Raw genomic sequence first — 24,734 nt, 5'->3', positions numbered from 1 at the left:
TCCTTTGCCTCATTGAAGGGATGAAATGATGCATAATTAAACCTGTTAACAATAATAAGGATAAAGAGATCACCCAAGGCCAAAATGAAAATCCAGCCCTATTCAGGCTCATGGTGGATGCCCTCAGAAAGTATATGAATGTAGACCTAAACATTTTAGAGGGACACACTGTATTTGTAACTCACTTCATTAACCAGTCTGCCCCTGACATCACTGGAAGCTTCAAATCTTGTCATGGGGCTGCAAGACCCCCTCAACCTTCTTACTGATACAGTCTTTAACAATAGAGACCAGGCTGAAGAGGAGAGGAAGGAACATCGTGACTTAAGAAAGCAAAGACGGAAAGCCAGGCTTCTGGCAGCCATCATGACAAGACCTAAAACAGCTCCTGGGAGGAGCTTTAAGACGGCGGAAGAGTAAGATGCTGAGCTCACCTTCCTCCCCACAGATACACCAGAAATACAGCTACACGTGGAACAACTCCTACAGAACACCTACTGAACGCTGGCAGAAGACCTCAGACGTCCCAAAAGGCAAGAAACTCCCCACGTACCTGGGTACGGCAAAAGGAAAAAGAATAAACAGAGACAAAAGAATAGGGATGGACCTGCACCAGTGGGAGGGAGCTGTGAAGGAGGAAAGGTTGCCACACACTAGAAGCCCCTTCGCGGGCAGAGACTGCGGGTGGCGGAGGGGGGAAGCTTTGGAGCCGTGGAGGAGAGCGCAACCACAGGGGTGCGGTGGGCAAAGGGGGGAGATTCCCGCACAGAGGTTCAGGGCCGACCGGCACTCACCAGCCCGAGAGGCTTGTCTGCTCACCGCCGGGTCGGGCGGGGCTGGGAGCTGAGGCTCGGGCTTCGGTCGGAGCGCAGGGAGAGGACTGGGGTTGGCGGCGTGAACACACCCTGCAGGGGGCTAGTGCACCACGGCTAGACGGGAGGGAGTCCGGGGTAAAGTCTGGAGCTGCCGAAGAGGCGAGAGACTTTTTCTTCCCTCTTTGTTTCCTGGTGCGTGAGGAGAGGGGATTAAGAGCGCTGCTTAAAGGAGCTCCAGAGACGGGCGTGAGCCGCGGCTAAAAGCGCGGACCTCGGAGACGGGCATGAGACGCTAAGGCCGCTGCTGCAGCCACGAAGAAACCTGTGTGCGAGCACAGGTCACTATCCACACCTCCCTTCCGGGGTGCCTGTGCAGCCTGTCACTGCCAGGGCCCCGTGATCCAGGGACAACTTCCCTGAGAGAATGCATGGCGCGCCTCAGGCTGGTGCAACGTCACACTGGCCTCTGCCGCCGCAGGCTCACCCCGCACTCCGTGCCCCTCCCTCCCCCCAGCCTGAGTGAGGCAGAGCCCCCGAATCAGCTGCTCCTTTAACCCCGTCCTGTCTGAGCGAAGAACAGATGCCCTCCGGCGATCTACACGCAGAGGCGGGGCCCAATCCAAAGCTGAGCCTCGGGAGCTGTGCGAACAAAGAGAAAGGGAAATTTCTCCCAGCAGCCTCAGGAGCAGCGGATTAAAGCTCCACAATCAACTTGATGTACCCTGCATCTGTGGAATACCTGAATAGACAACGAATCATCCCAAATTGAGGAGGCGGACTTTGGGAACAACGATATACATATATTTTTCCCTTTTTCTCTTTTTGTGAATGTGTATGTGTATGCTTCTGTGTTTAATTTTGTCTGTATAGCTTTGCTGATACCATTTGTCCTAGGGTTCTGTCTGTCCGTTTGTTTTGTTGTTTGTTTGTTTAGTATGATTTATAGCGCTTCCTATCATTGGTGGAGTTCTTATTCGGTTTGGTTGCTCTCTTCTTTCTTTCTTTCTTTTTTATTACTTTAAAAAAACTTTTTTTAATAATGATTTTTTACTTTTATTTTAATAACTATTTAATTTAATTTTACTTTATTTTATCTTCTTTCTTTCCTTTTTTTTATCCCTTTTATTCAGAGCTGTGTGGAGGACAGGCTCTTGGTGCTCCAGACAGGTGTCAGGGCTGTGCCTCTGAGGTGGGAGAGACAAGTTCAGGACATTATTCCACAAGAGAAATCCCAGGTCCACATAATATCAAATGGCGAAAATCTCCCAGAGACTTCCATCTCAAAACCAACACCCAGCTCCACTCAACGACCAGCAAGCTACAGTGCTGGATACCCTACGCCAAACAACTAGCAAGACAGGAACACAACCCCACCCATTAGCAGAGAGCCTGCCTAAAATCATAATAAGGCGACTGACACTCCAAAACACACCACCAGACATGGACCTGCCCACCACAAAGACAACATCCAGCCTCATTCACCAGAACACAGGCACTAGTCCCCTTCACTAGGCAGCCTACACAACCCACTGAACCAAACTTAACCACTGGGGGCAGACACCAAAAACAACGGGACCTACGACCCTGCAGCCTGAGAAAAGGAGAACCCAAACACAGTAAGTTAAGCAAAATGAGAAGACAGAGAAACACACAGTAGATGAAGGAGCAAGATAAAAACCCACCAGACCTAACAAATTAGGAGGAAATAGGCAGTCTACCTGAAAAAGAATTCAGAATAATTATAGTAAACATGAACAAAAATCTTGGAAATAGAATGGAGAAAATACAAGAAATGTTGAACAAGGACCTAGAAGAACTAAAGAGCAAACAAACAGTGATGAACACACAATAAATGAAATTTAAAATTCTCTAGAAGGGATCAATAGCAGAATAACTGAGACAGAAGAACGGATAAGCGACCTGGAAGATAAAATAGTGGAAATGACTACTGCAGAGCAGAATAAAGAAAATAGAATGAAAGAATTGAGGACAGGCTCAGAGACCTCTGGGACAACATTAAACATACCAACATTCGAATTATAGGGATTCCAGAAGAAGAAGAGAAAAAGAAAGGGACTGAGAAAATATTTGAAGAGATTATAGTTGAAAACTCCCCAAATATGGGAAAGGAAATAATTAAGTCCAGGAAGCACAGAGAGTCCCATACAGGATAAATCCAAGGAGAAACACGCCAAGACACATATTAATCAAACTATCAAAAATTAATTACAGAGCTTCCCTGGTGGTGCAGTGGTTAAGAATCTGCCTGCCAATGCAGGGGACATAGGTTTGAGCCATGGTATGGGAAGATCCCACATGCTGCGGAGCAGCTAAGCCCGTGAGCCACAACTACTGAGCCTGCACATCTGGAGCCTGTGCTCCACAATGGGAGAGGCCGCAACAGTGAGAGGCACACACACCACAATGAATAGTGGCTCCCGCTTGCCACAAATGGAGAAAGCCCTCACACAGAAATGCAGACCCAACATAGCAAAAAATAAATTAATTAATTAATTAATTTAAAAAATAATAATTACATAGAAAAAATATTAAAAGTGGCACGGGAAAAACAACAAATAATATACAAGGGAATCCCCATAATGTTAACAGCTGATCTTTCAGCAGAAACTCTGCAAGCCAGAAGGGAGTGCCAGGACACATTTAACGTGATGAAGGGGGAAAACTTATAACCAAGGTTACTCTACCCAGCGAAGATCTCATTCAGATTTGATGGAGAAAGTAAAATCTTTACAGACAAGCAAAAGCTGAGAGAATTCAGCACCACCAAACCAGCTTTACAACAAATGCCACAGGAACTTCTCTAGGCAGGAAACACAAGAGAAGGAAAAGACGTACAATAACAAACCCAAAGCACTTAAGAAAATGGGAACAGGAACATACATATCGATAATTACCTTAAATGTAAATGGATTAAATGCTCCAACCAAAAAACATAGACTGGCTGAATGGATACAAAAACAAGACCTGTATATATGCTGTCTACAAGACACCCACCTCAGACCTAGGGACACATACAGACTGAAAGTGAGGGGATGGAAAAAGATATTCCATGCAAATGGAAATCAAAGGAAAGCTGGAGTAGCAATTCTTATATCAGACAAAATAGACTTTAAAACAAGAGACAAAGAAGGTCACTACATATTGATCAAGGGATCAAACCAAGAAGAAGATATAATAATTGTAAATATTTATGCACCCAAAATAGGAGCACCTCAATACATAAGGCAAATACTAACAGCCATAAAAGGGGAAATCGACAGTAACACAATCATAGTAGGGGACTTTAACACCCCACTTTCACCAATGGACAGATCACCCAAAATGAAAATAAATAAGGAAACACAAGCTTTAAATGATACATTAAACAAGATGGACTTAATTGATATTTACAGGACATTCCATCCAAAAACAACACAATACACTTTCTTCTCAAGTGCTCATGGAACATTCTCCAGGACAGATCATATCATGGGTCACAAATCAAGCCTTGGTAAATTTAAGAAAATTGAAATCATATCAAGTATATTTTCCGACCACAAAACTATGAGGCTAGATATCAATTACAGGAAAAAACCTGTAAAAAATACAAACAAATGGAGGCTAAACAATACACTACTTAATAAGCAAGAGATCACTGAATAAATCAAAGAGGAAATCAAAAAATACCTAGAAAAAAATGACAATGAAAACACGACGACCCACAATCTATGGGATGAAGCAAAAGTAGTCCTAAGAGGGAAGTTTACAGCAATACAATCCTACCTTAAGAAACAAGAAACATCTCAAATAAACAGCCTAAACTTATACCTAAAGCAGTTAGAGGATGAAGAACAAAAAACCACAAAGTTAGCAGAAGGAAAGAAATCATAAAGATCAGATCAGAAATAAATGAAAAAGAAATGAAGGAAATGATAGCAGAGATCAATAAAACTAAAAGCTGGTTCTTTGAGAATATAAACAAAATTGATAAACCATTAGCCAGACTCATCAAGAAAAAAAGGGAGAAGACTCAAATCAATAGAATTAGAAACGAAAAAGGAGAAGTAACAACTGACACTGCAGAAATACAAAGGATCATGAGAGATTACTACAAGCAATTATATGCGAGTAAAATGGACAACCTGGAAGAAATGGACAAATTCGTAGAAATGCACAACCTTCCAAGACTGAACCAGGCAGAGAAACAAAATATGAACAGACCAATCACAAGCACTGAAATTTAAACAGTGATTAAAAATCTTCGAACAAACAAAAGCCCAGGACCAGATGGCTTCACAGGCAAATTCTATCAGACATTTAGAGAAGAGCTAGCACCTACCCTTCTCACACTCCTCCAAAATATAGCAGAGGAAAGAACACTCCCAAACTCATTGTACGAGGTCACCATCACCCTGATACCAAAACCAGACAAGGATGTCACAAAGAAAGAAAACTACAGGCCAATATCACTGACGAACATAGATGCAAAAATCTTCAACAAAATACTAGCAAACAGAATCCAACAGCACATTAAAAGGATCATACGCCATAATCAAGTGGGGTTCATCCCAGGAATGCAAGAATTCTTCAGTATACGTATATCAATCAATGTGATAGACCATATTAACAAATTGAAGAAGGAAAACCATATGATCATCTCAATAGATGCAGAGAAAGCTTTTGACAAAATTCAACACCCATTTATGATAAAAACCCTCCAGAGAGCAGGCACAGAGGGAACTTACCTCGACGTAATAAAGGCCATACATGACAAACCCACAGCCAACATCATCCTCAATGGTGAAAAACTGAAACCATTTCCACTAAGCTCAGGAACAAGACAAGGTTGCCCACTCTCACCACCATTATTCAACATAGTATTGGAAGTTTTAGCCACAGCAATCACAGAAGAAAAAGAATTAAAAGGAATCCAAATTGGAAAAGAAGGAGGAAAGCTTTCACTGTTTGCAAATGACATGATACTATACACAGAGAATCCTAAAGATGCTACCAGAAAACTACTAGAGCAAATCAATGAATTTGGTAAAGTAGCAGGATACAAAATTAATGCACAGAAATCTCTTGCATTCCTATACACTAATGATGAAAAATCTGAAAGTGAAATTAAGAAAACACTCCCATTTACCATTGCAACGAAAAGAATAAAATATCTAGGAATAAACCTACCTAAGGCGACAAAAGACCTGTATGCAGAAAATTATAAGACACTGATGAAAGAAATTAAAGATGATACAAATAGATGGAGAGATACACCGTGTTCTTGGATTGGAAGAATTAACATTGTGAAAAAGGCTATAGTACCCAAAGCAATCTACAGATTCAATGAAATCCCTATCAAACTACCACTGGCATTTTTCACAGAACTAGAAAAAAAATTTCACAATTTGTATGGAAACACAAAAGACCCCGAAGAGCCAAAGCAATCGAGAGAGAAAAACGGAGCTGGAGGAATCAGGCTCCCTGACTTCAGACTATACTACAAAGCAACAGTAATCAAGACAGTATGGTACTTGCAGAAAAACAGAAATATAGATCAATGGAACAGGATAGAAAGCCCAGAGATAAATGCACACACATATGGTCTCCTTATCTTTGATAAAGGAGGCAAAAATATACAGTGGAGAAAAGACAGCCTCTTCAATAAGTGGTGCTGGGAAAACTGAATAGCTACATGTAAAGAGTGAAATTACAACACTTCCTAACACCATATACAAAAATAAACTCGATATGGATTAAAGACCTAAATTTAAGGCCAGACACTCTCAAAATCTTAGAGGAAAACATAGGCAGGACACTCTATGACATAAATCACAGCAAGATCCTTTTTGACCCACCTCCTAGAGGAATGGAAATAAAAAAATTAAACACATGGGACCTAATGAAACTTCAAAGCTTTTGCACAGCAAAGGAAACCATAAACAAGACAAAAAGACAACCCTCAGAATGGGAGAAAATATTTGCAAATGAAGCAACTGACAAAAGATTAATCTCCAAAATTTACAAGCAGCTCATGCAGCTCAATATCAAGAAAACAAACAACCCAATCCAAAAATGGGCAGAAGACCTAAATAGACATTTCCCCAAAGAAGATATACAGCTTGCCAACAAACACATGAAAGAATGCTCAACATCATTAATCATTAGAGAAATGCAAAGCAAAACTACCATGAGATAGCATCTCACACCACTCAGAATGGCCATCATCAAAAAATCTACAAGCAGTAAATGCTGGAGAGGGTGTGGAGAAAAGGGAACCCTCTTACACTGTTGGTGGGAATGTAAATTGATACAGACACTATGGAGAACAGTATGAAGGTGCCTTAAAAAACTAAAAATAGAACTACCATATGACCCAGCAATCCCACTACTGGGCATATACCCTGAGAAAACCATAATTCAAAAACAGTCATGGGCTTCCCTGGTGGTGCAGTGGTTGAGAGTCCACCTGCCGATGCAGGGGACACGGGTTCATGCCCTGGTCCGGGAAGATCCCACCACGGAGCGGCTGGGCCTGTGAGCCATGGCCGCTGAGCCTGTGCGTCTGGAGCCTGTGCTCCGCAATGGGAGAGGCCACAACAGTGAGAGGCCCGCATTCCGCAAAAAAAAAAAAAAAAGCCATCTAACACAATGTTCATTGCAGTGCTATTTACAATAGCCAGGACATGGAAGCAACCTAAGTGTCCATCAACAGATGAATGGATAAAGAAGATGTGGCACATATATACAATGGAATATTATTCAGCCATAAAAAGAAACAAAATTGAGTTATTTGTAGTGAGGTGGATGGGCCTAGAGTCTGTCATACAGAGTGAAGTAAGTCAGAAAGAGAAAAACAAATATTGTATGCTAACACTTATATATGGAATCTAAAAAAAAGAAAAAAATTGTCATGAAGAACCTGGGCAAGACAGGAATAAAGATGCAGACCTACTAGAGAATGGACTTGAGGATAAGAGGAGGGGTAAGGGTAAGCTGGGACAAAGTGAGAGAGTGGCACGGACATATATACACTTCCATATGTAAAATAGATAGCTAATGGGAAGCAGCCACATAGCACAGGGAGATCAGCTCGATGCTTTGTGACCACCTAGAGGGGTGGTATAGGGAGGGAGACGCAAGAGGGAAGAGATATGCGGATATATGTATAACTGATTCACTTTGTTATAAAGCAGAAACTAACACACCATCGTAAAGTAATTATACTCCAATAAAGATGTTTAAAAAAAAAAAATTCACCTCCCGGTCACCCCAAAAGTACTCTCTGAAGACCCCCGCCAGGAAAGGGAGCTGTTTTAGCTGTGGGAGCCCCAAACACTGGAGCAAGGAATGCTCAGGACGCAGGTCCCAGCCTGTTAGGGAAACCACTGACTGAAACCGTCCACCCTGGCCAGGCACCACAGTAATCGTCTGCATGTTATTTTACGACAGGAAATCCTGGTAAGGAACACGGAACTAACAAGCCACCACCAACCGGAAGAACTTGGCAAAGGTCAAAAGGAGAGAGGAGACACCAGTCCATAAGTCCATATGTCCTACCAACCTCCCAGAATCCTCCTTGCTGGAATCCATCTTGGCTGGGCAATGCGCACGTCACCAGGAAGGACCCTGAGTCTGAATGATTGGCCAGAGACAACCCAGAAACTAACCCCATCACCATAAAACCCGAGACTGTGAGCCACGTGGCAGAGCAGTTCTCCTGCGTTCCCTTACCCTACTGCTCTCTGCTTGGGTCCCCCTTCCCAATAACATCTCCTGCTTTGTCAGCACATGTGTCTCCTCAGACAATTCATTTCCAAGTGTTAGAGAAGAGCCCGCTCTCGGTCCCTGGAAGGGTCCCCCTTCCTGCAACAAGCCTACACCCAAGAAGCCATGCACACTCTGCAAGAAGATGGGCCACTGAAGGAGGGAATGCCCCCAGCTCCGAAGGGAGTGAGGAAGGTCCCCGACGCCAGTCATGGCAATGGTTGACTGGGGGACCTGAGACCTCCCAAGGCTCCCGAGAAGACAGTCATCATCACGTAGGAGAAACCACGGGTGACCATTGACGTGGCAGGTAAACTTGTCCAGTTTCTAGTGGACATGGGAGCCACTTACTCTGTCCTGCCTTCTCATGCTGGGCCCCTGAAATCTGCTCTATTGTTGGGGTAGAAGGAAAACCAAAGGTAAAACATTTCACCACCCCTCTAACCTGCACCTGGGGAAAGACACTTATAACTCACGAGTTTCTTGTCATGCCTAATGCCCCAGCCCATTATTGGAAAGAGATTTTCTCCCAGCCTTGGGGGGCAACTCTTACTCTCCCTGAAAACCAAAACCAGGGAATATTTTTGTCTGCTCTATGTATTATACAGGACACAAAATATTCCCCCAGAAATTAAAAAACTTATAGATCCACAGGTCTGGGGTCAGGGAATCCCAGGAAAACAAAATTTGTCACCCCTATAAAAATCACTTAAAGGAGGCTAATAATCTCCCTTCCAGGCATCAATACCCTCTATTTCCAGTAAACTCTCCATTTCTCTGCTCTTCTGCTTCTCATGAAGTCACGTCTCCTTTAACCACACCCATACTAAGGGTCCTCCTTGTTGTTCACATCAGCACAGCTCCAGTTGACAAACATCCACTATGCCAGGGGTCCCCAACAGCAGGAGGTGAGCGGCAGGTGAGCGAGTGAAGCTTCATCTGTATTTACAGCCGCTCCCCATCGCTCGCAGTACCGCTTGAGCTCCGCCTCCTGTCAGCATTATGGTGAGTTGTATAATTATTTCATTATATAGTACAATGTAATAATAATAGAAATAAACTGCACAATAAATGTAATGCGCTTGAATCATCCCGAAACCATCCCCCCACCTCCCAGTCCGTGAAAAACCTGTCTTCCACGAAGCCGGTCCCTGGTGTCAAAAGGGTTAGGGACCGCTGCTCTGTCCAACTCCATGAATGCCATTGCTAAAGTTACTAACTCATCTGACTGTTGGATCTGCCCTGGCAACCGCACCTCCCCAGAGGACCTACATCTTTTAGGACTCCCCGCTTCCTTGGGCGACCTGATGGGGTAACAGCAAAATATGCTGGGTTCTCATTTACCACCCAGTAAGGAAGGAAGGACTGGGGCAGGAACCAACTGGGGGCCAAATTCTCTGGAACAGACACCCGCCTCCAAATCAGAGGAAAGAGTATTTCAGCTTTTAGGCAAAGCTAGCCTCTGTTTTTCTGGTATTAACATCCAGGGACAAAAATTAAGATGGCTTAATGAAACATACTACAATCACAGTCTAATTTTTAGTAATCACAGGTGGGTGACAGACACCAACCAGACTTCCAATATCCAACAGCGGGGAATGTCACTATCTGGTGGAAGAATCTAGTGACTGGAATAAACAAAACTAAAACTCACAATAAAAACATGATAATGGTTAACAATACAAAGAGAAAGCCAACACAGGGAGTAGACAATATTCCAAACTAATGTTTAATATAACTAATAACTATATTCAGATGTACTCCAGTTCCTCCCTGTTACAGCTGCTGTATCAAAACTTGAGGTGCCAAGGGAGAAAAAAAACACCACGGCTTCAAAAATCTCCATCTTTAAATGACGATGCATCAGGATTTCAACACATCCCACCTGAGGATGGGGACCATCAACACCCACTGGACAAGGTTGCTGCTTCCTTCTACTCCCCACTAACCACCTCCGCCACTATAAACAACCCCGAGACCCCTCTCTCTGACAGAAAAGCAAAGAGATCTGGACCCTCAGGTAAGGACAATGCCCATGCTCAGCTGGAAGCACTTACAGAAGAGGGACTATTGACCCTTAAAATATATTTTTTAACATCTTTATTGGAGTATAATTGCTTTACAATGGTGTGTTAGTTTCTGCTGTATAACAAAGTGAATCAGCTATATGTATACATATATCCCCATATCCCCTCCCTCTTGTGTCTCCCTCCCACCCTCCCTATCCCACCCCTCTAGGTGGTCACAAACCACCTAGCTGATCTCCCTGTGCTATGCGGCTGCTTCCCACTAGCTATCTATTTTACGTTTGGTAGTGTATATATGTCCATGCCACTCTCTCACTTTGTCACAGCTTACCCTTCCCCCTCCCCATATCCTCAAGTCCATTCTCTAGTAGGTCTGTGTCTTTATTCCCGTCTTACCCCTGCCCTTAAAATATTTTAAGGGTCCAGACTCCTTGGTGGCGGGGGAGGGGAGGTGTGCGGAATGTTACAGCAGGCAGGCAGCTAGATACAAGCAGAGAAAGGGGGGAATGGGCCAGGTGTCAGGAAACCACATATCTTGTCAACAACAGGGGTCCTTGGGCAGACAGAGGAAAGCAGGAACCTCCAGACTGACAGGAAACCACACATTTGGGGGTGATAAGTGTCCTGGAGGCAAAGGAAGGTGGGAAAAGGCAGGAATCTCCAGCGTCTGAATGTAACCTTTTGCTCACTATGCCCTCATTACAATAAAATTAGCCTTGCAGATAAGAAGTTCCCATCATGCACCACTGCTGTGACACTTCCCATCAAGGCTAAATGAGGACACAAATCCCTCCTCCCCTCGGGAAGGTGGAACTGGCATGAAAATCAGGGAATACGACCCCCAAACTCCTCCCTCCCCAATGAATGTTCTGTCCCTTCATTTCTGCCCCCCACATAACCAGCTTGCCAAAGAAACTCAGCGCAGCTACTCACTTGAGCCTGCCTGCTCTCCCTTTGAGAGCATACTATCACTGTCAATAAGAAGGTTGAGGGACTTCCCTGATAGTCCAGTGGTTAGGACTCTGCGCTTCCACTGCAGGAGGCACGGGTTTGATCCCTGGTCAGGGAACTAAGATCCCACAAACCACACGGTGCGGCCAAAAAAAAAAAAAAGAAGAAGCAGCAGAAGGTTGAGAGGGGTTTGGGGCCCCATGGCAAGTTTTTGTAGCTTCGGAGGAATGTCACCAGGATAATTAGCAAGAAAGAGTAATTAAAAACAACACAAATGCCAAAGAAGAACAATAAGAAAGGCTGGCCATTTTTCCAGTCTGAGTTACAGTTCCTTATGTCTCTGCTGTTGTTTGGAATGAGTGAACCACACTGGCAAATAGATGAAAAAGCCATAGGAGGTCACACAGTCACAACAGTCAGCAGCAGAACAATGGAGAGGGGAGAATAAGCCTAACCCAGGAACAAAGGAAAGGACCACAGGCAAAATGGAATTCCCTCCATTAATCACAAGAGTCTTTGCTTCTTTCTTCCCCGTGACACACCATTTCCCCCCAAATCTGAAAATGATATCTAAGAATAAAATGTGCACTTTAGTCTGGAGTCATTTTGTCTTCCACCAGAGGACCGGCCACCCATGGAAACGGGGGCAGAGGCAGGGGGAAGGGAAGCTGCTGGCTTTGCTCTCCTACGGGAGAGGGGCAGCTGCTGTCACAGACACCTCCACTTCAGTGAGAAAGGGATAACCCCAATCAGAGCTGGAGAGAGCTTCTGCTATAGCCAATGACTGGTGAGAAAAAAGTTAAGTCCCATATGTCTCCTACCTGCAAGAATATTATTTCAATATATAATTCAATTCTTTATTCCCTCAGCTTCTCCACTACCAGTTTTTCATAAGATGTATATATACCAATATATATAATAATGAATAGGTATGGCCTATGATTTGAAGCATATAAAGTATAATATTTATTAAAATATTTCATATTTATACAATAAAATATATATTCATTTATTCAACAAATAAATATGAATACATGTAATGAATGGGGCGTGGTCAGCTCTTCCCTAGCCTTGCTTCAAATCTTTACTGATGTTTGTACTTAACAAAGCAAACAAACAGTTTGAAATAAATCATGAAACCTTTCGGGGATATAGCCATGTCAAAGAATACTGATTTATGGGACGAGATGGATGCAATATATGGCTAAGTTTAAAACTAAGTCTATCACTAAGGCTACAAAACAGCATGTCACAGTGTGTGACTTTTAGTTAGAGTTATCTATTCATTCATCCCTTCAACAAATGTGTATTGCCCATCTACCAGCTGCCAATCACTGTTATACTCACAAAGATCCTTTGGCCTTAAATAGTTACATTCTAGAAGGGGGTCTGGGGGAAGCAACCTGGCAATAAACAATAGATGGAATTAAATAAGTATGTTCTCCAGTATGTTAGAAAATCCTGAATTCTGTGAAGGAAAGCAGAGTGGGGCAGACTAAGGAGGCCCAGAAGTGGTGGGTTTAAGGAAGTGTGGAGTGGGTTTTGGATCTAAATAGGGCTGTCAGGCTGGGCTATTTTGAGAATGTTAGATCTGAGCAAAGACTAGAAGGTGAGGGGTATTTAGGGAGATAGTCCTAAGGCAGGAGATAGATGGGCTCCAGGCTAGACGTTTACAACCAGCCCCCTGTTTACACTTCAAGATAGAAATAACAACAGGAACAAGGTAAATAGCTGGACTTTGTCTCCAGTGAACACTTTAAAATAACAATCATGGCAGGGGCAGAGAGGAGCTAAACCCTGCTTGGGTAAAAGATCAAGACATCATGTATTTCTCATCCTTGGGGCCAGGGAGGCCTTGACTGCACATGCACAGAAAGGCTCCTCGGGGGTCCAAAGGGGGGGGGGGCTGAGTCAAAGAACAAAGCAAGACGATTAGCCAGATGGAAACAAAGACCGGGAAGACTACCCCTCTATAAATGATTTAAACTTCCCAAAGGCGCGACTTTTCTCCGAGCTCACCTGTGCATCTGTTGGCAGGTACTCTGCTTTTGTAATAAACACCTTTCGTTCCTCTCTACCTTCCGTCTCCTTGTCAGAATTCTTTTTTTCAAGGCAGACAAGGACAGGAGCTCAGACTAGCCACTGGCCCTCGTTGTCCCGTGGTTAGGATTCGGCACCGTCGCTGCCACGACCAGGGTTCAATTCCGGGTCAGGGAACTAAGGTCTCGCTTCCAGCTGCTGCTCACTGGTGTCTCTCGGGAATCAGTCGCACTTGGGAAAGAGCCAGGACAAGGGCCTGAAGATACAGTGTGCCTGGAGCGCACAAGTGACAGCAATGGGGCCAGGGGGCGCTCATGCTGGAAGAACAAAGAGCAGAAAACATGTCAGAAATGGATGAGGAGGGCAGATCCTGGGAGTTTTATAAGACACTGTGTAGTAGTATTATTTCCGTATAAACACTAGAAAAGTGTAAGCCAAAAAGGTTGATTTTTTTTTCTGAGTGACAGGATGACAAATACTTCATGCTTTCTACGTACTTTGCTTTCCAGCTATATCGAAATATAATTGATATACATCACTGTATAAGTTTAAGGTGTACAGCATAATGGTTTGACTTACACATATTGTAAAATAATTACCACAACAAGTTTAGTTAGCATCCATCATCTCATACTGATACAATAAAAAGGGAAAGCAAATAAATTCATTTGTACTATTTTTTTTAGATTCCACAAATAAGCAATATAATATGATATTTGTCTTTCTCTGTCTGACTTACTTCACTTAGTGTGATAATCTCTAGGTTCATCCATGTTGCTGCAAATGGCATTATTTCATTCTTTTTTATGGCTGAGTAGTATTCCACAGTATATATGTACCACATCTTCTTTATCCATTCCTCTGTCAACAGACATTTAGGTTGCTTCCATGTCCTGGCTATTGTAAATAATGCTGCTATGACCATTGGGGTGCATGTATCTTTTTGAATTATGGTTTTCTCCAGAATATGCCCAGTGGTATTGACATATACATGCTACTGTATATAAGACAGATAACTAATAGATACCTACTGTATAGCACAGGGCACTCTACTCAATACTCTGTAATGACCTATATGGGAAAAGAATCTAAATAAGAGTGGATACATCTACATGTATAACTGATTCACTTTGCTGTACAGCAGAAACTAACAGAACATTGTAAACAAGCTATACTCCAATAAAAAACACATTATTTTAAGGGAAAGCAAAAAAAGACAAGAAAGATTTTTTCCTTGTGATGAGAACTCTTAGGATCTACTCATTTAACTTCCCTGGACAGTTGACCTGTGACCGACATGGGTTTGAACTGTATGATCCACTTATAAGCAGATATTTTTCCATAAATATACAAAAATAAACATGTAGAATATCATGTGCAAGACTTGAAGTGAATAGCCTGTTTTACATAGGCATAAGGTGAGTGGTATTTAATATAAAATGAATAATGTGTTCGTTTTCTTACTGTTTTATAACTTTGCTTTCAAAGAATTAGGGGGCTTCCCTGGTGGTGCAGTGGTTGAGAGTCCACCTGCCGATGCAGGGGACACGGGTTCATGCCCGGGTCCAGGAAGGTCCCACATGCCGCGGAGTGGCTAAGCCCGTGAGCCATGGCCGCTGAGCCTGCGCATCTGGAGCCTGCGCTCTGCAACGGGAGAGGCCACAACAGTGAGAGGCCCGCGTACCACAAAAAAAAAAAAAAAAAAAAAGAATTACATTACCGTACAGTATGTCTCTCTCTTGTAATTGGAGAAATTGCATTATCCGCCTATCATCACAGGTAAGTGGTTTTTTTAAATGTAACAATGTTTCCATTACTATATTATGAATATGACTATAATACCGTATGCCATAAAAATTTTACAATGATTCATTCATCAGTGTACAGGCGAGGCTACTGTGAAACAATTGATTACACTAGGCTACCATAAAGCAATCATGTTGCTACTGCTTCAATATCAATGCATGAATTGATATACCTCTAAATAAACATAAATTTATTTTTCACATTACCTTTTCACTTTGAAGTTTAGTGTTAGTCATAAGCATAAAGTCTACAGTGTATTGCATCACATAAGACAATATTGCTGTAGGTACTGACACACAGGTGATCTATCTTGTAGACAGACACAAACCTAACAGTATCGATAAATACAGTGCAGTACTGTAAATGTATTTTCTCTACCTTATGATTTTCTTAATAACATTTTCTTTTCTCTAGCTTACCTTGTTATAAGAATACAGGATATAATACATATAACATACAGAATATGTGTTAATCAACTGCTTATGGGATTGGTTAAGCTTCAGGTGAATAGTAGTGTATTAGTAGTTAATTTTTTAATTTATTTACTTATTTTGGGCTGTGTTGGGTCTTCGTTGCTCATGGGCTTTCTCTAGCTGTGGAGAGTGGGGGCTACTCTTCGTTGTGGTGCGCAGGCTTCTCATTGTGATGGCTTCTCTTGTTGTGAAACACAGGCTCTAAGTGTGCGGGCTTCAGTAGTTGTGGCATGCAGCCTCAGTAGTTGTGGTGTGCAGGCTCTAGAGCACAGGCTCTGCAGCTGTGGTGCACGAGCTTAGTTGCTCCGCAGCATGTGGGATCTTCCCAGACCAGGGATCGAACCCATGTCCGCTGCATTGGCAGGCGGATTCTTAACCACTGCACCACCAGGGAAGTCCTGTAATTAAGTTTTTAAGGAGTCAAAAGTTACATTTAGATTTTCCACTGTGTGTGGGGGGGTAGGCGCCCCTAACCCCTGCATTGTTCAAGGGTTAACTGTATATTATATAGCAGTGTTAACCATAGTCATCATGCTGTACATGACATCCTAGTGCTTATTTATCTTATAACTGGAAGTCTGTACCTTTTGACCACCTTCCTCCAATTATGTTTCTTTGTGTACTGGTTTCACAATTAGAAAAAGAAGGAAAAGATATATCTGATAAGGGGTTAATATCCAAAATATATAAAGAACTCATACAACTCAATAGTTTAAAAAAAAAAAATTAAAAATGGGCAAAGAACCTAAACAGACATTTTTCCAAAGGTATATAAAAGGCCAACAGGTACATAAAAAGACGCTTAACATCACTAGTCATTTGGGAAATGCAAATTAAAACCACAATGAGATATCATCAAAAAGACAAGAAATAACAAATGCTGGTGTGGATGTGGAGAAAAGGGAACCCTTGTACACTGTTGGTAGGAATGTAAATTGGTGCAGCCACTGTGGAAAACAGTATGGAGTTTCCTCAAAAAATTAAAAATTGGACAACCATATGATCTGGCAGTTTCACTTCTGGGACTATATCCAAAGGAAATGAAACCACTAAATCAAAAAGATATACGCACCCCCATATTCACAGCAGCATTATTTACAATAGCTAAAATACTTAGGAAGCAACCTAAATGTCCATCAATGGATGGACATCAATGGATGTCCATCAATGGATGAATGGATAAAGAAGTTGTGGTATATATGTAATGGAATGTTATTCAGCCATAAAAAAAAATGAGGAAATCCTATCATTTGTAACAACATGTATGAAACTTGAAGTCGTTATGGTAGGTGAAATAAGTCAGAGAAAGACAAATACTGTATGATCTCATTTATATGTGGAATCTAAAAATGAAAGAAAGAAAAACAGAACAAAACAAACAACAACAAAAAAAAACTCATAGAAAAAAATCAGACATGTGGTTACCTGAGGCAGAGGGAAGAGGGGGAAGTATTGGAGGAAGGTGGTCAAAATGTACAAATTTCCAGTTATAAGATAAATAAGTACTAGGATGCAATGTACCACATGATGACTCTGGTTAACACTGCTGTATAATATACATGATATTTGTTGAGAGTAAATCCTAGGAATTCTCACCACAAGAATTTTTTTCCCTTTTTCTTTTCTTCTTTCTTTTCTTTATAGTGTATCTACATGAGATGATGGATGTTAGATGAACGTATTGCAATAATCATTTTACAGCATATGTAAATCAAGCCATCATGCTGTACACCTTAAACTTATGCAGTGATGTGTGTCAATTATTTCTCAATAAAACTGGAGAAAAAACAAGTTTTTTTAAAGTATTGATGCCTGGCTCCACCCCCCAGACATGCTGATAAATATAATAGGATGCAACCCAGGCATCAGGATTTTTTAAATCTCCCCCAGGTAGTTTTATATGCAACAACAATTGAGAGTCCCTGGCATTCGAAGGGCCAAAAGAGGGCCCAGTACCTGTGGGGAACTGGAAGAAAATGTAATGGGAGGAGTCAACAGATGCCAATTATATGCCAAATTTCCATACTAGGAAGTCTGGATATATATACATAGATAGATATAGAAAGAGTTAGAGATAGCTGATAGGTAAATGGATGGATGGATAGATAGGTAAAGTGATAGATAGATAGATAGATAGATAGATCTAGCTGCCTGTAAAAGTCTCATTTCTTGAATAGCTAATAGATATCTCAAAACTATGATGTAAAAATCCAAACTCCTGATTCCTACCCCCACCCCTACCAAAAAAAATCTCCTTTCCTCCTTAAGTCTTTCCCATCTCAGTAAGTCTCAGCTCCATCCTTCCTAAAGCTCTAGGAGCCGTCCTTGAAGCTCACTATTTTAGGCATCCTTATTTAATCCTTACTCTTCAGTAGTTCTCTTACCTGAAGCTCTTGAGAGTACATTACTGCTGCTTATTGACCATGCTGACTCACAATGGTGGTACCGGGTTTCCTTATGTGCTTTGTAATTTTGTATTGTGAGCTCTTCAGGACTCTTTGGGACTCTCTTGGTGGGTATCTCATGCTATCTGGATGGAGGGTACTCCTCCTGAGAGGTTTTACATTTACTTTGCCAAAAGCCTACCTCTTTCACAGGCTCGGAGCTCTTTAACGTTAATTTATTGACTTGAAGTTTCCAGAACCACACAGCTAGAAAGATTTCAATCCCAACTCTGGGTGAGGATAGGGATATAGTTGTGAATTTTCAGGAAAGACTTTTTCTATCTAAAATCTAAATGAAGACATACAAATGTCCTTCAGACACCATTCTGCACCACTGGATAAGTTTTCTAGTGTGCATCTTCAAAGGCCCCAGCTTTCTGGGCTTCCCTGGTGGCACAGTGGTTGAGAATCTGCCTGCCAATGCAGGGGACACGGGTTCGAGCCCTGGTCTGGGAAGATCCCACATGCCGCGGAGCAACTAGGCCCGTGAGCCACAACTACTGAGCCTGCGCGTCTGGAGCCTGTGCTCCGCAACAAGAGAGGCTGCGATAGTGAGAGGCCCGCACACCGCGATGAAGAGTGGCCCCCGCTTGCCGCAACTAGAGAAAGCCCTCCCACAGAAAAGAAGACCCAACACAGCCAAAAAATAAATAAATAAATTTATTTAAAAATAAAAATGCCCCAGCTTTCTATGGGGATCTCAAATGCAGCCTTTAAACTCATAGAATTCCCAAGTCATTATCACCTATGCTTGTGTAGGTCCTCAGATGAACCTCTATGTGACTGAGACAAGGATTCCATGTTACCCTCTCCTGATCCCATTCCCAGGCTTACAGTGTGGTTTGGCTCTGGAGTTCAGTTTATACTTCATTTTTAGCCCATTGGAAATGTCCTTACATGTTTTCTGGCTCAGTTACACATTTTAAAATGATATCTTTTTATATTTCCTCTAACATGTGCAAGTGTTTTCTAGCAGGAAGCTTTCTGGGTAATCTGGTTTGCCATATTGCCAGAAATAGACATAGCAAGTGGTAGCACGATGCCATAAACATTAATAGGCTGTGTTAAAATGATGCACCTCAAACCTGAAGAAAAACCATTACGATTTTTCAGGGATTTATAAAATCATGCAACACTACATATGGAATTTTACAAAGTGTCATGAAATGTGGTAATAAATATTTAGAAGTTTCTTTTGAGGTTTCTCATTTTAAAGCAAAGGTATTTTACAAATCAGAGCCACATTCATTGGGGAAACACTTGTTCTGTCACAGTTAAAGACTGAAATAATACCAAAAAAAGCATATGGTGAAACCCAAAATGTATATCTTTGTCAGCCAAATATTGTTGGATGATACATGGAAAGCATTACAGAAGAGTAAAGAAACAAATGTTGGAACAAATTACATAGTGTTGAAGGTTTGCTATATATTTGGATGAAGTACTCATGTTTCTAACACATTTCAGCTTATGGTATTTTCTGTATTCTGTTTCCAATAACAAAATACATGAAGAACTGTTTTTTGTGGGACACGACAATAGAGGACGAAATAATATTTTCCCTCAGTTATAAATAACTTCTTTTAGAAAGATTACAATACATGGAAAAGAGCAGGAAACTACTTGAATTGGAATTTTAGAAATTCCCAAGCAAAGGTACAGATAAAGTACCCCACATGAAATGCATTCCATCTATCATTCACAGGCAAGCTATTGGCAGCAAAGATGGTGAAGCCATAAGACAGCAAAGTGCTACAGGATGTCGTGGTGAGGCTAGACTTATAAAAACAAGACATTTTAAAAGGTAGGGGACCCTTTGCATTCTTGTAGAGAGGGTAACTTTCTTAGATCAGGTTCCCTGGGAAGCAGATTCTGAGAAAGAATATCACATAGAAATTTTATTGGAGAATGCCCTTAGGACCAACTGTGGGGAAGTGAAGGAGGCAGGATTAGGCAGAAGGAGAAATTGAACTGAGATGCAGTTCCCACAAGGTCCTCAACCAATCCCCTGCATAGCTCTGGAGCTGGGATGGCCCCTCAATGTGGTCCCATCTCGCCACAGGCTGGCCCAGCCCTTAATCCAGACCCGACCAGTTATTGAATGAGAGCTGCCTCTGGGAGGGGACGTGACCTTGGGTGAGGCATCTTTCTTCCACTGAGAGCTGTACCTAGAGGATGACCTGCCAGCCACCAACATGACATGAAGGGCTGGGGGAAGTGCCCCACGGCGTCCACCAAAGCCACCATGCAGAGGATTGAAGGAGAGACTGTGGCAAAATGCCTGAAAGAACTGGCCAACTGAAAGACGAGTTCTTCATTTGCCTCTTACAAAGATATCAAGAGATCCAAATGTGCTGACCTTGGCTATAGTGACAACTAGAAGACACAAGGATGTGACATACCACAAAAAATTCAGTCTAACAATAGACGAAAACATAACTACTTTTTTTTTAACATCTTTATTGGAGTATAATTGCTTTACAATGGTGTGTTAGTTTCTGCTGTATAACAAAGTGAATCAGCTATTCGTATACATATATCCCCATATCCCCTCCCTCTTGTGTCTCCCTCCCACCCTCCCTATCCCACCCCTCCAGGCGGTCACAAAGCACCGAGCTGATCTCCCTGTGCTATGCAGCTGCTTCCCACTAGTTATCTATTTTACATTTGGTAGTGTATATATATCAATGCTACTCTCTCACTTCGTCCCAGCTTACCCTTTCCCCTCCCCATGTCCTCAAGTCCATTCTCTACGTCTGTGTCTTTATTCCTGTCCTACCCTAGGTTCATCTGAACCATTTCTTTTTTACATGTTGTTTCCAAAACTTATGTAGCCTAAAAATCTCTAATGCATGCACACTTAAGAAACCTGGAAAATTGTTTCAACTTGTGAAAAAGCTTCAATAGTTTCAGTGCATGTTAAACCTAGATGTTAAACTCTTTCAAAAAGATACATGCACCTCAGTGTTCAGAGCAGCATTATTTACAGTTGACAAGGTATGGAAGCAACCTAAATGTCCATCAACAGATGAATGGATAAAGATAATGTGATATATATATATATATATAGTGGAATACTACTCAGCCATAAAAAAAGAATGAATTTTTGCCATTTGCAGCAACATGGATGGACTTGGAGGGCATTATGCTAAGTGAAATAAGTCACACAGAGAAAGACAAATACTGTATGATATCACACATATGTGGAATCTAAAAAATACAACAAACTAGTAAATATAACAGAAAAGAAGCAGACTCACAGATATAGAGACCAAACCAGTGGTTATCAGTGGGGAGAGGGAAGGGGGAGGGAAAATATAAGGGTAGGAGATTAATAGGTGCAAACTATTAGGTATAAAATAAGCTACAAGGACATATTGTAAAACACAAAGAATATAGCCAATATTTTATAATAACTGTAAATAGAGTATAACCTTTAAAAATTGTGAATCACTATATTGTACACTTATATAATATTGTACAGCAAATACATTTCAATTTTTTTAAAAAAAGAAAAAAAGACCTAAATGTTAAAACTTTTAAAATTATAAACCTCCAGTAGATAAAAATTTCCTAGTTATTTTTTAACAATAATATTTAAGTAATTTTGAATTAGCTTTAAACAATGAAAATTACAATTTGGAAAGCATAGTCAAAGATATGCTTTTTCCATTTGGATTAACATATTGTTGGAAGAACTTTTTCAACCATGACAGCCAATAAAATCAAGTATCTAAATAAATTAAAAACACAGACTTTTGAATTTCTACATCACAAAATGTTAAACCAGGTTTTTTAATTAAAGTATCTGATCATGCAATGATGCAAGGCTTAAATTGCATACATATTCAGAACCAGGATAATTCAGCAGCTCAAAGCTCCTGGGTTCCCACAATTCCCCAGTTGAAATGCCCATTCTCTTCTTTCTAGGCTCCAGCTCCTAGACTGTGTCTGGTTATCCTCCTTAACACTTAGTATAGCAGCCTCCAAGCCTTTATCTCCATGTATCACCATCAGTAAAAAAATGTTTAAGCATGTAGCTCCTTTTATTTGTTTATAAATTATACACATGTTCTACACTACTGACAAATTATCTATCTTATGTAACATATACAAAAATACAAATTTAAACAGATAAGACAATTCTTGCCCAAAATGCATAAATTATGAAGAAACATCAGGCAACTCCAAATGAAGAAAGAGTCTCTAATGTAACTGGTATTTACTCTTCAAAAATGTTATGGTCCAGCTACATGTAAAAGAATGAAATTAGAACACTTCCTAACACCATACACAAAAATAAACTCAAAATAGATTAAAGACCTAAATGTAAGGCCAGACCCTATCAAACTCTTAGAGGAAAACATAGGCAGAACACTCTATGACATAAATCACAGCAAGATCCTTTCTGACCCACCTCCTAGAGAAATGGAAATAAAAACGAAAATAAACAAATGGGACCTAATGAAACTTCAAAGCTTTTGCACAGCAAAGGAAACCATAAACAAGACCAAAAGACAACCCTCAGAATGGGAGAAAATATTTGCAAATGAAGCAACTGACAAAGGATTAATCTCTGAAATTTACAAGCAACTCATGCAGCTCAATAACAAAAAAACAAACAACCCAATCCAAAAATGGGCAGAAGACCTAAATAGACATTTCTCCAAAGAAGATATACAGAATGCCAACAAACACATGAAAGAATGCTCAACATCATTAATCATTAGAGAAATGCAAATCAAAACTACAATGAGATATCATCTCACACCAGTCAGAATGGCCATCATCAAAAAATCTAGAAACAATAAATGCTGGAGAGGGTGTGGAGAAAAGGGAACCCTCTTACACTGTTGGTGGGAATGTAAATTGATACAGCCACTATGGAGAACAGTATGGAGGTTCCTTAAAAAAGTGAAAATAGAACTACCATACAACCCAGCAATCCCACTACTGGGCATATACCCTGAGAAAACCATAATTCAAAAAGGGCCATGCACCACAATGTTCATTGCAGCACTATTTACAATAGCCAAGACATGGAAGCAACCTAAATGTCCATCAACAGATGATTGGATAAAGAAAATGTGCCATGTATATGCAATGGAATATTACTCAGCCATAAAAAGGAACGAAATTGAGTCATTTGTAGTGAGTTTGATGGACCTAGAGTCTGTCATACAGAGTGAAGTAAGTCAGAAAGAGAAAAACAAATACCATATACTAAGGCATATGTATGAAATTTTAAAAAGCAGTACTGATGAACCTAGTGGCAGGGCAGGAATAAAAACACAGACGTAGAGAACAGACTTGAGGGCACGAGGGTGGGGGGAAAGGGGAAGCTGGGATGAAGTAAGAAAGTAGCATTGATATATATACACTATCAAATGTAAAATAGATAGCTAGTGGGAAGCAGCCGCATAGCACAGGGAGATCAGCTCGGTGCTTTGTGACCACCTAGAGGAGTGGGATAGGGAGGGTGGGAGGGAGACACAAGAGTGAGGGGATATGGGGATATATGTATACGTATAGCTGATTCACTTTGTTGTACAGCAGAAACTAACACACCATTGTAACGCATTTATACTCCAATAAAGATGTGAAAAAATATATATTTTGGACAAACAATATGGGGAAAAGTACTTTTTTAAAATTTTATTTAATTAATTAATTTATTTATTATTATTATTTTGGCTGCCATTGGGTCTTTTTTTTTTTTTTTTGAGCACGTTATTTTTTATTTAAGAAGAACATTATATGGACTTATATACAAGTCACTCTATTAAACAAAAAAAAGGGCTGAGTAAGCCCCAATCTTTGAAAGGGTCTCTGCACTTACTATGCCCTCTTTGACACTAGGACCGAGTATACAATTGTTGGTAAAGTTCTACAAATCCAGCAAATTTTCGTATTTTCTTTTTTTTACAGAAGTATAGTTGATTTACACTATTGTGTTAGTTTTAGGTGTAGAGCACAGTGATTTAGTATTTTTGCAGATTATATATATTTCATTATAGTTTACGGTATTTTCTTTTTTTTTGTTTTGTTTTGTTTTTTTTAAACATCTTTATTGGGGTATAATTTCTTTACAATGGTGTGTTAGTTTCTGCTTTATAACAAAGTGAATTAGTTATACATATACATATGTTCCCATATGTCTTCCCTCTTGCGTCTCCCTCCCTCCCACTCTCCCTATCCCACCCCTCCAGGCTGTCACAAAGCACCGAGCTAATATCCCTGTGCCTTGCGGCTGCTTCCCCCTAGCTATCTACCTTACTACGTTTGTTAGTGTGTATATGTCCATGACTCTCTCTCGCCCTGTCAAAGCTCACCCTTCCCCCTCCCCATATCCTCAAGTCCATTCTCCAGTAGGTCTGCGTCTTTATTCCTGTCTTACCCCTAGGTTCTTCATGA

General features: G+C 41.1%; 1 pseudogene; it reads left to right on the top strand.

Annotated features, from left to right (window-relative positions):
• The first annotated feature begins 234 nt into the window (after positions 1-234).
• Positions 235-24,734, top strand: part of LOC111164802 (nuclear receptor subfamily 2 group C member 2-like) — a 36,156-nt pseudogene continuing 11,656 nt past the window's right edge.

Source organism: Delphinapterus leucas, chromosome 4 (assembly GCF_059928025.1).
Source record: "Delphinapterus leucas isolate spDelLeu-1000000601 "Yukka" chromosome 4, BTC_Dleu_Yukka2, whole genome shotgun sequence".
NCBI lineage: Eukaryota > Metazoa > Chordata > Mammalia > Artiodactyla > Monodontidae > Delphinapterus > Delphinapterus leucas.
This window is presented reverse-complemented; position numbering and strand designations above follow the sequence as displayed.